Source organism: Anopheles coluzzii, chromosome 3 (assembly GCF_943734685.1).
Source record: "Anopheles coluzzii chromosome 3, AcolN3, whole genome shotgun sequence".
In the NCBI taxonomy this organism is placed as follows: domain Eukaryota; kingdom Metazoa; phylum Arthropoda; class Insecta; order Diptera; family Culicidae; genus Anopheles; species Anopheles coluzzii.
This window is the reverse complement of record NC_064671.1, coordinates 91,901,377-91,914,165: the sequence shown is the minus strand read 5'-3', so window position 1 is coordinate 91,914,165 and position 12,789 is coordinate 91,901,377. Positions and strand designations below refer to the sequence as shown.

The following is a 12,789-nucleotide window of genomic DNA, read 5'->3' as shown; positions in this document are numbered from 1 at the left end:
TTGTGTGGCTTAGGTGAGATGTTACGAGCTCGATAGAATGCCCAGACCAACTTCTCGGATTGGAGATTGGACAGGCCAATGAAGAAAACGAAAAGCATGAAGAGTAAGATATGGTCAATTATTTTCTCTCTTCTAATGAGGAGTGTGCAAGTACGGGAGGAAGCAGTCCACCTCAGCTAAGCTGGGGTACCTTGAAAATCCTGAAAGCTTTCGCTGGAAGATTAACGGTGCTGCCACAGCGCTCAAGACGAGGGATGATTGTGATCTACATTTTTGCACGATCGCCGCCACGCAGCCTAATGAACATCGGAGGCATATGCAATGAGTCAGATGCTAGATATGGCTGACGAACTGTAGCGCATTTTCAACGAATTCCGCGATGTCTGATGAATGGTGAAAGATTGAGAAATTATTGAGAGATTTTAATTGGATCTTATCGTGGTCTTCTGTGCGAGGCACAACTGCGGGCGGGGATAAATCGAACTAACAAAGTTATTCATTTGATTAGCCATGTTGCGTTAACAGCATCCTGGTGAGTTACTGGGCAGGTTTTCTTGAACCTCAAACGAGCGGGTCTACCGAGGTGAAGACTCATTAGTGCAAATTTAACCTTGTCCTGGCAGTAACTTCCTCAACGCACAGTGACAAGAAGCGAACCAGTATCGGGGCGGACGGGTAGGAGTAGTTCAATTTGTTGTAGGTAATTCAATTGACCAAGCTTGTCTCTGCCTTTCTGGGCCAGTTCCGAGCGGGCTTGGGCTGTGGGGCGTGGTGGTCCAAGCAAGGAGTCACCAGCGTGAATCGTTTCTGATAAATATTAATTAGTCGTTTACGGTCCTTAGTTTGTGGTTGCCGCCGCCGCCGCCGCCCTGTCGTACGCGTTGGGAAGGCACGTCCAGCTTTGGTGGGTGCGCTTCGGAGATAGCGGATTCAATTAATTGCCTTGCTCCTCGGACATGACCGTTCACTGGAGACGATAACTCCGATGTACAGGCACACACCACATGTGCCCCAAGTTAACGATTGACAAAATCTACCGATGTTAATTGATTGGCTAATGAATCACCAAGAAGAAGTCGTTGCTGGAGTTCATTGATCTGGATAATATGCAAACCTCCCGCTGGGTTTGTGCGTCCGGTTGGGGGTAATGAGCACGGGACTCGATACTGACGGAAAGAACCGATGGGCTGGTAAGCATAGTTTTACTGTAGTAAGTGACCCGATGGCCTCATTATAGGTCGTTGTGAACCTTCGCTGTGTGGGTCAATGATTTAACCTCGTTCGCTGGAAAATGGTGTTTCTGTGGCAATATTTTTGGGGTTAAGAATCGGGGTCTGGCACGCGACTTTCAGAACCTTTCTTCGTTGGCTTACGCCAGGGGTCACTATTTGTCATTTTCTGGGTTACAATTTCAGAGGCTTCGATTTTGTTAGGTCCTGTCCCTACTTTCGTATCTGGTTCTTTCCCTCCCAGATATGTGTAGAGGTTTACACGAAAAAACAACAACATATAACTTTTACGTTCGTCTTCGGCCGGTCAGGCGAAAGTGTTGCTACAATTCGTTGATGTATTTTGTCGTTTGTTGACTGATTTACTTTATGACACCTTGTCCCTCCCTCGCTCTCTATGCGTAGGGCAACTTCTCAGAGGGCCGCCCTGTTGTATAAACACAAACATCAAACACATTCACGAGTGCCCGGTGCGCCCCAAAGAGACGCATGTATAATGACAACGCCGGCCGCGCGCGAGACACGACGCGACGACGCGGGAGGTTGGAATTATTTTTACTTACGATACGCGCATACCATGTGTTCTATAAATACGTTACGCAAACGGATGAGGGCGCTTGCTGGCTGGGGGAGGGAAGCCTGGTAGAAGATTGGAAGTGATTGCGACCTGACCCGTAACAGGCCCTACCCTTCCCTAAGATTTACTGTGTATTTGTGCTTTTGAAGTGGTTCGTTCGTTCTTTCGTTCGTCGCCATCGTTGCACGGTATGATATCGACGCCGAAGTGTAAATGAGCCCGAGAGGTCAGTCCGGCCGATGAGTTGGTAGACTGCCCTGCCGTGTTAACACTTTCGCAAAGTGTGATTGAGAGTGAAGCGGCGGATTATTCTTTTAGGGATGAAATTGGAACAATTTTCTTAAAAGTTTGATAAGTTAATGTAATTGTTTTTTGAGCAAAAGTGTCAGGAAATAAAATTGAACTTAACTTTCTCTATTGATTGACAGTGTCGATGACGCTATCGCACTTGGTGTGAGGACAACTCTTGCACATTGTTATTTTGCTGTCACATTTGTTGGTGAAAGGATATCATTCAGCTGTTAATGTGTTCTATTTACAACGCAACCTTAACCCTCTTCGCCACATCCACAGGGACTGGGTGCCGGCCTGGGCAGTTGCAGTTCCGTAGAATCGGTGTTGTTGATGTTCGGAATACGGAAAGTATATTTTTATCAAAGCAAAAGATAATGAAGCACAACAAACGTGTGGCGCTTGATTTCGAACGGAAATGACGCAAGCAGCGATAAGATTTTCCCCAAGGATATTACGCATTACGGCCATTATCTATCAGTAGCTGACGATGGAGAGAGAGAGAGAGAGTGATATTCGTTTTATGATCCTTCCTTTCCTTCGAAAGTTTATCCAATGAGATGATCGAAAGAACTTCCAGACGGATTCGGCCGTAGATATACATCCCCGGGAGCTTAAATGTAAATTAATTCCACTGAGGGTAGCAAACCCATCACTGCATCACACACACCACACCTCTCTTCGTCGGTGGCTATTGTTTCCTGCTCTATGTAATTTGAGTTTCCTCCTTTGTCTGTTTGGGCAGAGGAAATGCGTTACAGTATGGGACGCCGTGGTCGGTACACTTTCTTACCTCGTGGACTCGTCGCCAAGACACACTCAGATAATAGATTGAAAATTATTCATGTACAGACACACACACCGCCAGTCTTCGTTGCTTTGTTGTTGCCTCATCTTCGGGTCAGGCCCAAGAGAGTGGTTTGGGGAGTCGCTGGGAAAATTGTGTCCAATCTGTGAGACGGCCTCCCACGGGGAAGATATCGGTTGTTGTGTCTTTTTTGTTTCTTCGAAATTCTTCACCAGAGAATAAGCACTTCCTGTTTCTGCTGCTGCTGTTGCCTGCATTCAAGATTCGTTTTTTGGGACCTTTGTTTTGGGTTGCTTGTGTTGTATCCAGCAGAAATTCTCACCATTTTGATGCCTGCAGTTTGAAGAGTCCTCGTTTGCCTGGTGTCTTGTGTGGGGATGTTGTTTAAAAGAGAGGAGTCAATAACCTCACCTGAGTTAGTAGCATGATTTACGTGTGCAATCATAATTCAAGCTGCTTGTGTGTATGTTGTGTCTTTGTTGTGTAGATTTTCCTCGCTCGCGCGCTTGTTAAGTGTTAGAATATTAAATGAACCTGCTCAAATTATGTGGAAAGGGTTGCCTTTTTATGTTGGAGAAGTGTCTATTAGGCAGATTTATCTTCTTGATGCGAAGTGGAAGCATCGGACGACGGTTTAAAGGCTAAATCGAGCTTTTGCGGTGTAGTGGTGTCTGTGGTGTATTTGGAGCGCTTCGAAAGTCATTCGCTCAGAATTTATGACTGTAAATGGAGAATCGTGCGGATGAAGAATTGCAAAAGCCATCATTTTTCTATCCCTTCTAGATACATTTATTGCAAAAGACGAAAGAATCATCCTCACTTTCAACGACTGAACTGGCAACATCGCTTAGGGCGACCCCTTCCGACACTTTATCGATGCGATGAAGTGTGTTGTGTGCGGCTTTACGGTCGGTGCATTAGCCATCTTCGTTGAGTGCATTTCTTACATATTTTTGAAATAGCAGCATTTTATGGCCACATCACCTGCAGCGAGAGTCAATAAATAATACTTATACACCTGTGTATGTGTAAGTGTGTGTGTGTGTGGTGTGAAAAAGCCACGAACCACAAGACATGTAAGAGAATGACATTCTCGTGTAAATATTTCGAAGCGCAAAACGGGAAGAGGTGGTACGAGATTCTGCATCTTTTCAAATGCAAATACTATTTTTTCCGTCTAACCGCATGCATACTGCCAGAAGAAAGATGGGAGCACGCTTTCCTCTCTGGCTCTGCACATCCGTTGCTCCTCTACCATCACCATTCGGTGGAATGTGTGTTTTCGTTCGGACGGGCTTGGGCTGGGCTGGGTCCCGGCTTGAGCATGTAATATTTTTGTTAGGAAAGATTTATGTCCATTTAGGTGCAATATGTTTTAAGAGCTTCTCCCTGTCGAAATGTGAAAATGAGCGGAAGAAATGTTTGCTTATTCTGAGAAGCGTGTTAATGTTATGGTGTGGTGTACAAGCTGTTTAAAATCGAGTTAAATGAAAGGTTGCATTCATAAATCATTAAATTTAATCTTTTAGTGAAGATAAATGTATGTAATAAAGTTATTCTTTTTCTGTTTCATTTCAGCAGTGAACGCCGTTTGGCATCGAAGCTGAAACGCATTCGTAGCTCAGCTGTAGTGGAAGCGACTTCAACGGATCATAGGTAAGCGCCGAGTGTCAATGAGCGACAATTGAATATCTCAATTTTATCGTTTTAGTATCTATGACGCATAGTAGGGGAGAAATTCGACACCAACAACGGCTAATGAAATTAGTTCAATTGGATATTTGTTTTCATCTTTCCAAAAACAAAACCCCTGGCGGTGCGTACACGCACTCACAGCGTGAAATTATAATTCACATCGAGCCCGCTTCAGCGAGTTATCATTTCCCTTTCGAGCTGGAGCGAAACCGCAAATAATATGGTTCAGTGTACGGCGACAGGGGCCGGGAAAAAGTGTATCATGCACGATCTTAACCTAGAAATGAATGCTCGCTAACGAAGAAAACGGCGCCCGGCGCACATAATAGCTTTTCGCGCACGGCCTCTAATGCCTATCGGAACTTTATGGCGCGCGGTGGGACCACGGGGAACAGAAGAAGCGATAATAATGAAGTAATTAATTTAATTCCTACCATCTCCACACACAGCCCCCCCCTACCGCCGCCACTGTGGGTGTGCAATTTGCATATAATACGTTTCGTGTGGGAAATGGAAAGAAGAAATACTCACACACACTCACATTCTCTTGAGAGATATGTTGTGAAAAGTGAAAAGCATAGAAAATGGATAGTGAGTGGCAGTGTGTCCCTCTATCATGCGGCGCCTGTATATGCCCGTGTGTTTTACACATGCCATTTTTAATAACTGTCATTTGAACAAAATGCTGCTGCTGCTGTGTCGGCCTTTTTTTATTGTACGAAACAGAGAGAAGAATTCGCGCAACGAACGCACCGCACCCGCACGCACGCGTGTGAGTGTCAAATGTACTTCAAATCAGCATTTTTCTTTCGTTTTGTACTGGCGGCTTCCGTCAGCTTTCGGGGGCACATGCCCATTATTTAAACAAGTGTGTGTTGATGTTGAGGTTTTCTTATTTTTGCAAAAGTTTGTGAGGGGGGCAAAAAAACAAAAGAAACTAAAAACACAAAACAGCCACTCGTTCGGTTCCACCCACCATCAAAGCTAATAGAGTGCGTGCAATGACGTAGTGAAGCGGCGCCAGCGGGAGTTTTATCGCTTGGAAATTAATTTATATGCCTCAGTCACAGTAGTTTCTCATTCTGTATCTTCACATCGAGTGTTGTCTCACTTCCAGGAGTACGATATCAGTCTGACGTTATCAATGGACCCCTTGATAGAGCAGGCTAATTGTAGAGGTTGAGTTCGTGTGAGAGGAATCTCCATGAAGGGTTTGTTGACATTGAATATTGAGACAGTTAGATAGGTGATGGGTTCATGGTTTATAAAGCATTCGAATGTAGAAAGAGAAAATCCTCTTAGGAAGATGAAATGTGCATACCCCGAAAACAAAACGCTCGATTTGAAGAGCTTGATGATTTCATCAAATACGTTTCGTACAATATTGACTCGTACGTGTAGTCCTCAATTTTGCCTTCAAGCCACCAGAACAGCAAACATAGAAGAAGAACTCTCTTTCACCTCTAATTGACATAACGTTGCGTTCGGAGAAATTAATTAAAGTCGAATTAGATTCCCAACCGACCGTTTGTGCATGCGGCGTGTTTGATCTAATCTGGGTAATGAATAATAGCACAGAGCGAATACGCGACCGGTAATGGAAGCCGTAAATATTTGCACAAATCATAATCAATTAAATGTTGTTTAACAGTAATGGAAGATATGGAGGTCGACGGTTATGTTGAAATGGAATTCTAATGTCGCGATGAGGGTGGCAACGGAATGTGTTTACAGCCGTAATGTGAATCATGTATTGAAATTTGAAATAACAAAACTGATCCTAAGCTATACTATGCTGTGTTGTGCGGTTTGTTTGTGGATACACCGATGCTTTACCGTGCATAATTAAAGCTTTGTGTGTAACTGTGCATAATTTTGTAGCGCCCGTGGTTTGCCAACCCCCCGTGCGTTTCGTGCCAATGTATGCCATTTACGCCACAATACGACGCTTGCCGCATTTGTTAGTGATGAGTATGAAAACGGTCTGAAACTGTAGTAATCGGTAGTGTGGTTTTGTGAAATAATATTGCAACTATTGGAATTTATGCCACAGTAGCAGCGGCCCCCCGGGGGTGTGTCAGTCGGAGGTGTAACAATTGCAACATTGCTGCTTTTCTGTGCACAAAGTGAAACTGTTTTGCGAGTCGCTGCAATAGATAATTCCCTCCCGGGTTTAATTATGGATTCAGTTCGGCATTGCGTTTCTATTGAAGAATGCAATCGATAAATGGTTGTGGTAAAAAGGCAAACGCTGACCATTGTTCAATGTGTAGGCGCCCCTTTTTTATGTGATGGCACTCAGCATGCTCATTGAAATAGTTTTAAAGGTGTATCTCCTGAACAATTTTCGCGCCACTGTAACACCTGAGAACACTCAGGCCAAATTTCAGGAGAAGAAAATATGCCTACCCATACCGGCGCCGGTTTGTTCACTCGTCTCATAGACACCGGCTCTCGCGACTATCTCGACAGGTTTTTTTTGGGGGAAAAGCCAAAAATACACGCGGCATCTATTTTAAGGAACACCGTTTAAAACCTCTCCTCAAGCCCCCAGTTCGAGCCCTCTGGCACACCAAGGGCCAGGTGATATTTGGGTGTGTGTGTGTGTGAAAGGTTCCGCAATGATCTCTGTCGCTCTCTCTCTCTCTGTGTAGCTCTTCTTCTGTCCCATAACGAAGCTGATTTTCAACAACGATCGCGTGTTTGTAGATCTTTCGTCCTCTCTCTCTCTCTAGTTGCATTTGGTGTGCTTACTTTGGGTTGCTCCTCGGCTCCCGGACACGCATGCAAACCCCCCAAGCAAGCAAGGGAAGGTGCCGCACGGCCGCCACATAGTCGACATTTTTCCAAAAATATCCACACTCCACGCACACCTTCCGCGCGAATGTGAGCTAAAAATAGGAACAGGAACCGAGATCATCTTTTACACAGTACGAGGGTGTGTTTGTGTGTGCTGGCGGGAACAGTCTGTTCCCTCGGCTGTTTGGCCATTTTGGACGCGGATGCGGAAAATGAGAAGCGACTGGTGAATATGCGCGCGAAAACCAGCAGATGGAACCTGTTTGTGTTGTGCCCCGTGTTACCCCGGTGTAGGTCGTCTTCTGTCCAAGTGGGTTTCGGAATTGGGAGCGTTTTGGGGCGCTTTGTAGTGTTGTTTTCGATTTCATTTTTCTTCCCCCCATCTGAGACGAGTGAGATTCGTGTGACACTAAATCCTTTCGGAGGGGAAGCACACGGGGAAAGATGAACGTATTAAAAAACAAACTAATGGGACGGACGACATCTGGAACGCTCTCCGCGTCGCGTCGGTGAAGAATGAGGAAGATCTTCGCCGTTCAAATAAATGTCTCGCGCCAGTGGATGACACTTCATTAAGTGGCGGTGGGGTTAGGACGGTTCGTTTCCCACCCTTCTGTTATAGATCCCCGATACAAAAGGCGTGAAGACGATCTCGCGCTCTCTGTTTCGGTTTCTCCCTCGCCCGATTTGGCTCAACTTGACCATGAACCTCACCCTGACTGACGGCGAACACAGGGTGGAGTGCCCTTTTGCCGAAATTTCAAAGGAAAGAAACGAGAGGAAAAAAACGTATCCCGTTTCAGTTTCATGATTTTAAATCCCTCGCTCCACACCTAATAACGGCACAGAGAGACGATTTTTTTTTTATCTTTGGCACAAACTGTGTGATGTAGCGGTGACAGCTGTGTGATGGCGTGATACACACGCGATGCGCTCCAAGAGAGATGATGCGTAATTGAGCGCGATCACTTCATGCCCATTAATGGTCGTGTTTGTTTGTGTGTCGCCGGTAGGCAAGTGAAAGTAAAAACAGATCGCAACAACATATGGTAATGTTTAGTATGACTTTTTATGCATAAAACTAGATGCGATATGGAGTACGGTTCAGCCGCAGAGATGCTCTTAATTAGGATGTGTCCAATGCTTGTGATTTTGATTTGCAGAATTTCAGCCAATCAGACAAGCGTTTCAAGCTATTGTATGTTTGGCAGCTCGGGGACAGTTTTTAACTGTCATTCTGAACTTATAGCGTCGCGTTTTCCACACTAAATCTCCCTTTTTTGTTGCTTGTGGAGCTTTCATAGAGAAACGTATCTCCCGAAATACACACACAGACCCCATAATCGTTGCCATAAATCAATCGAGGATGTATTTTAATCAACGCTAGCTGCAGGTCGTCCGTTCCCAGCACGCCCGAGCGAATGTGTTGTGCGTACGATAAGTGCCGACGGCTAAACGACGACACATCGCTGACGTTTCCCACGTCACAACTCACTCTACGGCGCGGTACGACACAACCAGAAGAGGCGTCGTCCATCAATCGTTTTTGCCCGTGTTCGATCGGTACGCCTTTGATGGTCGTTCGATGCGGTCCCACACGTCCCCGGGGCAAAACTCATCTCTCTCTCTCCCTTTTTACACTCTGGCTCGGTGCCTTATCAAGCGTGACAACGCCGCGACACAACACCTCGGGCACTGGTGGCCATTCTCTTGCGGATATCATCTCCGAATGTGCACTGTGTGCACTGTGTGATCGCAAACGGTTCGGAACGGCAGAGATAATTAAAGTGAGAGTAAATAGAAGAAATAAAAAAATCGACCCACGATCACATCAAAGTGAAGCGACCGAATCGAATGAATTGGACCGTGCAGTGAGGGTTTTTTTTTGCCGACACGCTGCACAAAATCGAACCAGAGATCGCAGGATGATGATACAAAAACGCAAAACGTGTGTGTTTGTCTCTCGATGTCCAAAAAGAAGTGGAAAAACCATCATACAATCATGATAAAATCTATCTCTATCTTTCGATTCGTGTGAGTGTGTGCTTGCCGGGGGCATGATTGCATTTTCGCCATCAATTTATTTGCCAATTTGGTGACACTGACACGGGCAGCGCGTTTTGTTATGGGTTAATTTAAAAAAGCGAAAGGCATGTGGCAAGAGAAAGTGCAGAAATGCATCTTGTCCGCGCGTAGGGTCAGATAATTCCGGCGAAGAGAAGTATAACAGGGTGGGAATAATACATTCTGTTTTTGGGAGCAAGTTTGTTTAATTGAAAACCATTTTGCTACACACCGATGTTGCACAACTTAATATCGTTCAATATCGTCGCAACTTTTTTCCGAATCTCTTTTTAAAAGATGGTCACAAAGAGACATTTTGCCGTTGCTGGTTTCTACCACTAAGTGGCCATTTCCAAACAAGAAACTAACTGCATTTGTTGGACGTTTTTCTATGCGTGTCCTCCAGAAAAGGGCTGCCCACAAGAGGATGGAAAGTTTTGCCAATCGATTGACGACAATCCAAAACCGTATGTGAGAAGGTTGTGGACGCTTTTTGCGATGTCCCGGCCCTCACATTCGACGCTATTTTCTTTTACTACTTGGGCGGTGGGAAACATTGAAGTCGAACACATCTTTCCCCACATAGCAAAGTTTAACCCGCATATCTTCACTGGCTTTTTTAGGGTTTAAATTGACGTGTTTTACCACGTCCGCTAGACTGCGGAGGAGCTCCTTACGGTCCTCTCTTTGCTAACAGTTCCTGTATGGACATCGTGAAACATTGGTGCAATTATTTGCGTGAGAGAATAAAAACACACCAAGCCAAAGGCCCTGGAAAAACACAGAGAATATGCGGGTCGTTGCTCATCTGTGTGTGTGACCCTTTGGCATTAGGAACTTTATCGTCTATTGAATGCTGGAGCGTTGTGGGTGTTGTTGGAGTATTCCACGCTTTGCTTGCACTGCTTTTGCCAACCACATTGCGCGTTATTGCATCTTGTAAAGTGTGCTTTTTTGTGTCTGAGTTTTTTCTTGCGCTTCTCTGTAATGACCCATCACCACCCCGCCTAACGAAGGAAGGATGGGCTCTAATGGGTTTCTGATGACGGTGGACTTTTGGTTGTCATGGCCTAGACTGAGAGAAATGAAATATTATCCTTTGGCCCAGGGATTTAGCCAAGGGGGCATGTCAATGTGAGGACGGTTAAGAATTGTTGGGAGAACTTTTTGATTGGTTTGTAGAAGGTGCAAAATTGGTATTTCCCTAAGATTAAGAATAGGTTTGTTTTTCAATCAAGATATTCTCGTTATTGCCTTATTCAATTAAGATATTGTTCATATGCTCAACTGTTATTAGCTAAACTCCTCATACAATTTTTGCTCCCTTCCACGGATTAAACTTCTTTGGGACGAAGGATTAGCATCCTAAAATCCCAAATACATTCGATTGTGATAGAAATCCCAAATCACTTTCTTTCTCTCTCCTGTCAACCTTTTCCCAAAAGAAATCGATTTCTTTTCGAAGAAATCACTCATAAGATTCCAACAAGGCTCTGCCGTACAGGGCGCTTAGCATTTATGTCTTGAAACCCCGCTGTCAGCTTAGCGTCTCGTTGGAATGACGTTGATTTAGAGCAGCTCCCTTGAAAGCCGAAACCACACTCCTGCTAGATTGGCGGCAATTTCATGCGCCCTAGATATCAATCCAATCATAAAGACACAGGACGTGGTTGGTGATAAACAAAACCAAAACCAAAAACAAAAAAAAAACTGCCCGAAACAAGCAATCGCTCATGTTCGATTCGGATACGGAATGGGAAATTCTTTACGTCTCGGGCCGGTGACTTCGTTGTCGTGACCTCCTGGACCTCCTCCGCGGGAGAATGTGGAATGGAAAGTTGAACCGTGGACACTGTGGACCCTGTCCGTAGTGCTGTATAGGACCTCTTTCACTCACCCCGAGGGCACGGTTTGCAAAAAGACGAAGGCTCTGGCAATGCGTATATATCCTCCCGTAGACCCGCACGCACAACGGCTCGCCGAAAAGGGCGCCTCGTATCGTTTTTGGAGGTGAAAGTATCAACCGAGCAGCGGGTCCCCGCGTCGTCCACAGCGATATCTGCAGGTGGTTGATTTGCTCTTCGGTCAGAGCGGAAAGACAGCAGAGTGACCATTGCGTGATGGCGATAAGAAAACGAAAGCAAGCAATAGGTGGGGTTAGGTTGCTTATGTGTCGCACAAGAAAAACCTTCGACAAATATTGAGGTTTGGGTTCAGCCGGTTCAGCACGGATGGAATGTGAGTCTTATCTAGTGCGGTAGATTAAAGAGCGAAGCTTTTTGACAGAATTGGCTTAGCAATGTAGGTTGTGGTTAGCCATTTCCTTAGAGTTGTGATAAGAATTTCGGAACATTTGCTACGATCAAAAAGCTGAGCCCGCTTAGAGAAAGCGTCAGGTTAAGTTAAATCTTTACATTGTTACATCAGGAAATGATAGAGATAAGGTGAAGGTATCGAGTGGCAATGACATGTTGCGTTGGTCCATTAATTATGAACCTGTGTGCTCGCTTTGCAAGGTGTAAAGCTCACCGAAGCTTATTTTCATACCGTTACGCCCTTACGCGATTGAACTGAATTCTTAATCGGCCAAAGGCGATGAGCCGCTTCTTCGCTTCCCGGCCATAGAACAACACTTCATTAAAAGATTAATTACAAGTGGCGGTTCCGCTCAAGTGTGCGTTTTAACCGCCTTCCGAACTGATTTGAATATTCAAATATTGACTTCGATTTAACTCGTTTTTTCTTCTCCCGCTTTTGCGCGCCCTTATTGTGCGCACCACCAAAGAGCGTGAAGTGGACGCGATTCGCGCTGCAAAGCAGCTTATACACTTTACTGCTAGAATGGAAAAAAACTTTTCCCTCCCCGTGACGCCACAAACAGTTTATTCGAAACCACCACCACCACATTGAGTGAACTTTATAACGCAGACTGGCTCCCCTGGTCTGTGCCCTTCCGATGAGCGAGCATTATTTTAAGAGCATTTGGGGTAGACTGTTTTTCTCAACAGCTTCCGAATCACGGCGTCGAAGGTCATCGTAAATTGGCTTATTTGTAGTGGGCATAGGAGGAAGGGAAGGTGTCTGATGCTTCGCATGCTTATGCTGTGGTATGTTGGTGCTCTGTGGTGGGTAAAGATATTTCACGTGACAAAACGCGTTTCTCGAGCAATCCGATACAGACAGTGCATGTTTGTCTAAAGTTGAAATACCAAGAAAGAGGATCGTGATGGTATGAAACTTCTTAAATTCGACACTGAACAGAGCTTCTACACTTGCCATCTTCGATAGCAAAAAGGGTTGAAATTCTGTATTCTTAACGTTCAACG

At 45.1% G+C, this 12,789-nt stretch overlaps 1 protein-coding gene across 4 annotated transcripts in view; it reads left to right on the top strand.

The window, feature by feature from the left end:
- Nucleotides 1-12,789, top strand: part of LOC120959927 (dnaJ homolog subfamily B member 6) — a 66,704-nt gene that overhangs the window by 32,402 nt on the left and 21,513 nt on the right. For all 4 annotated transcript variants that reach the window (XM_049610374.1, XM_049610373.1, XM_049610376.1 and 1 more), the window contains exon 3: nt 4,484-4,561. The gene's annotated coding sequence lies outside the window, so the exon portion shown is untranslated. The remainder of the gene's footprint in view (nt 1-4,483; nt 4,562-12,789) is intronic.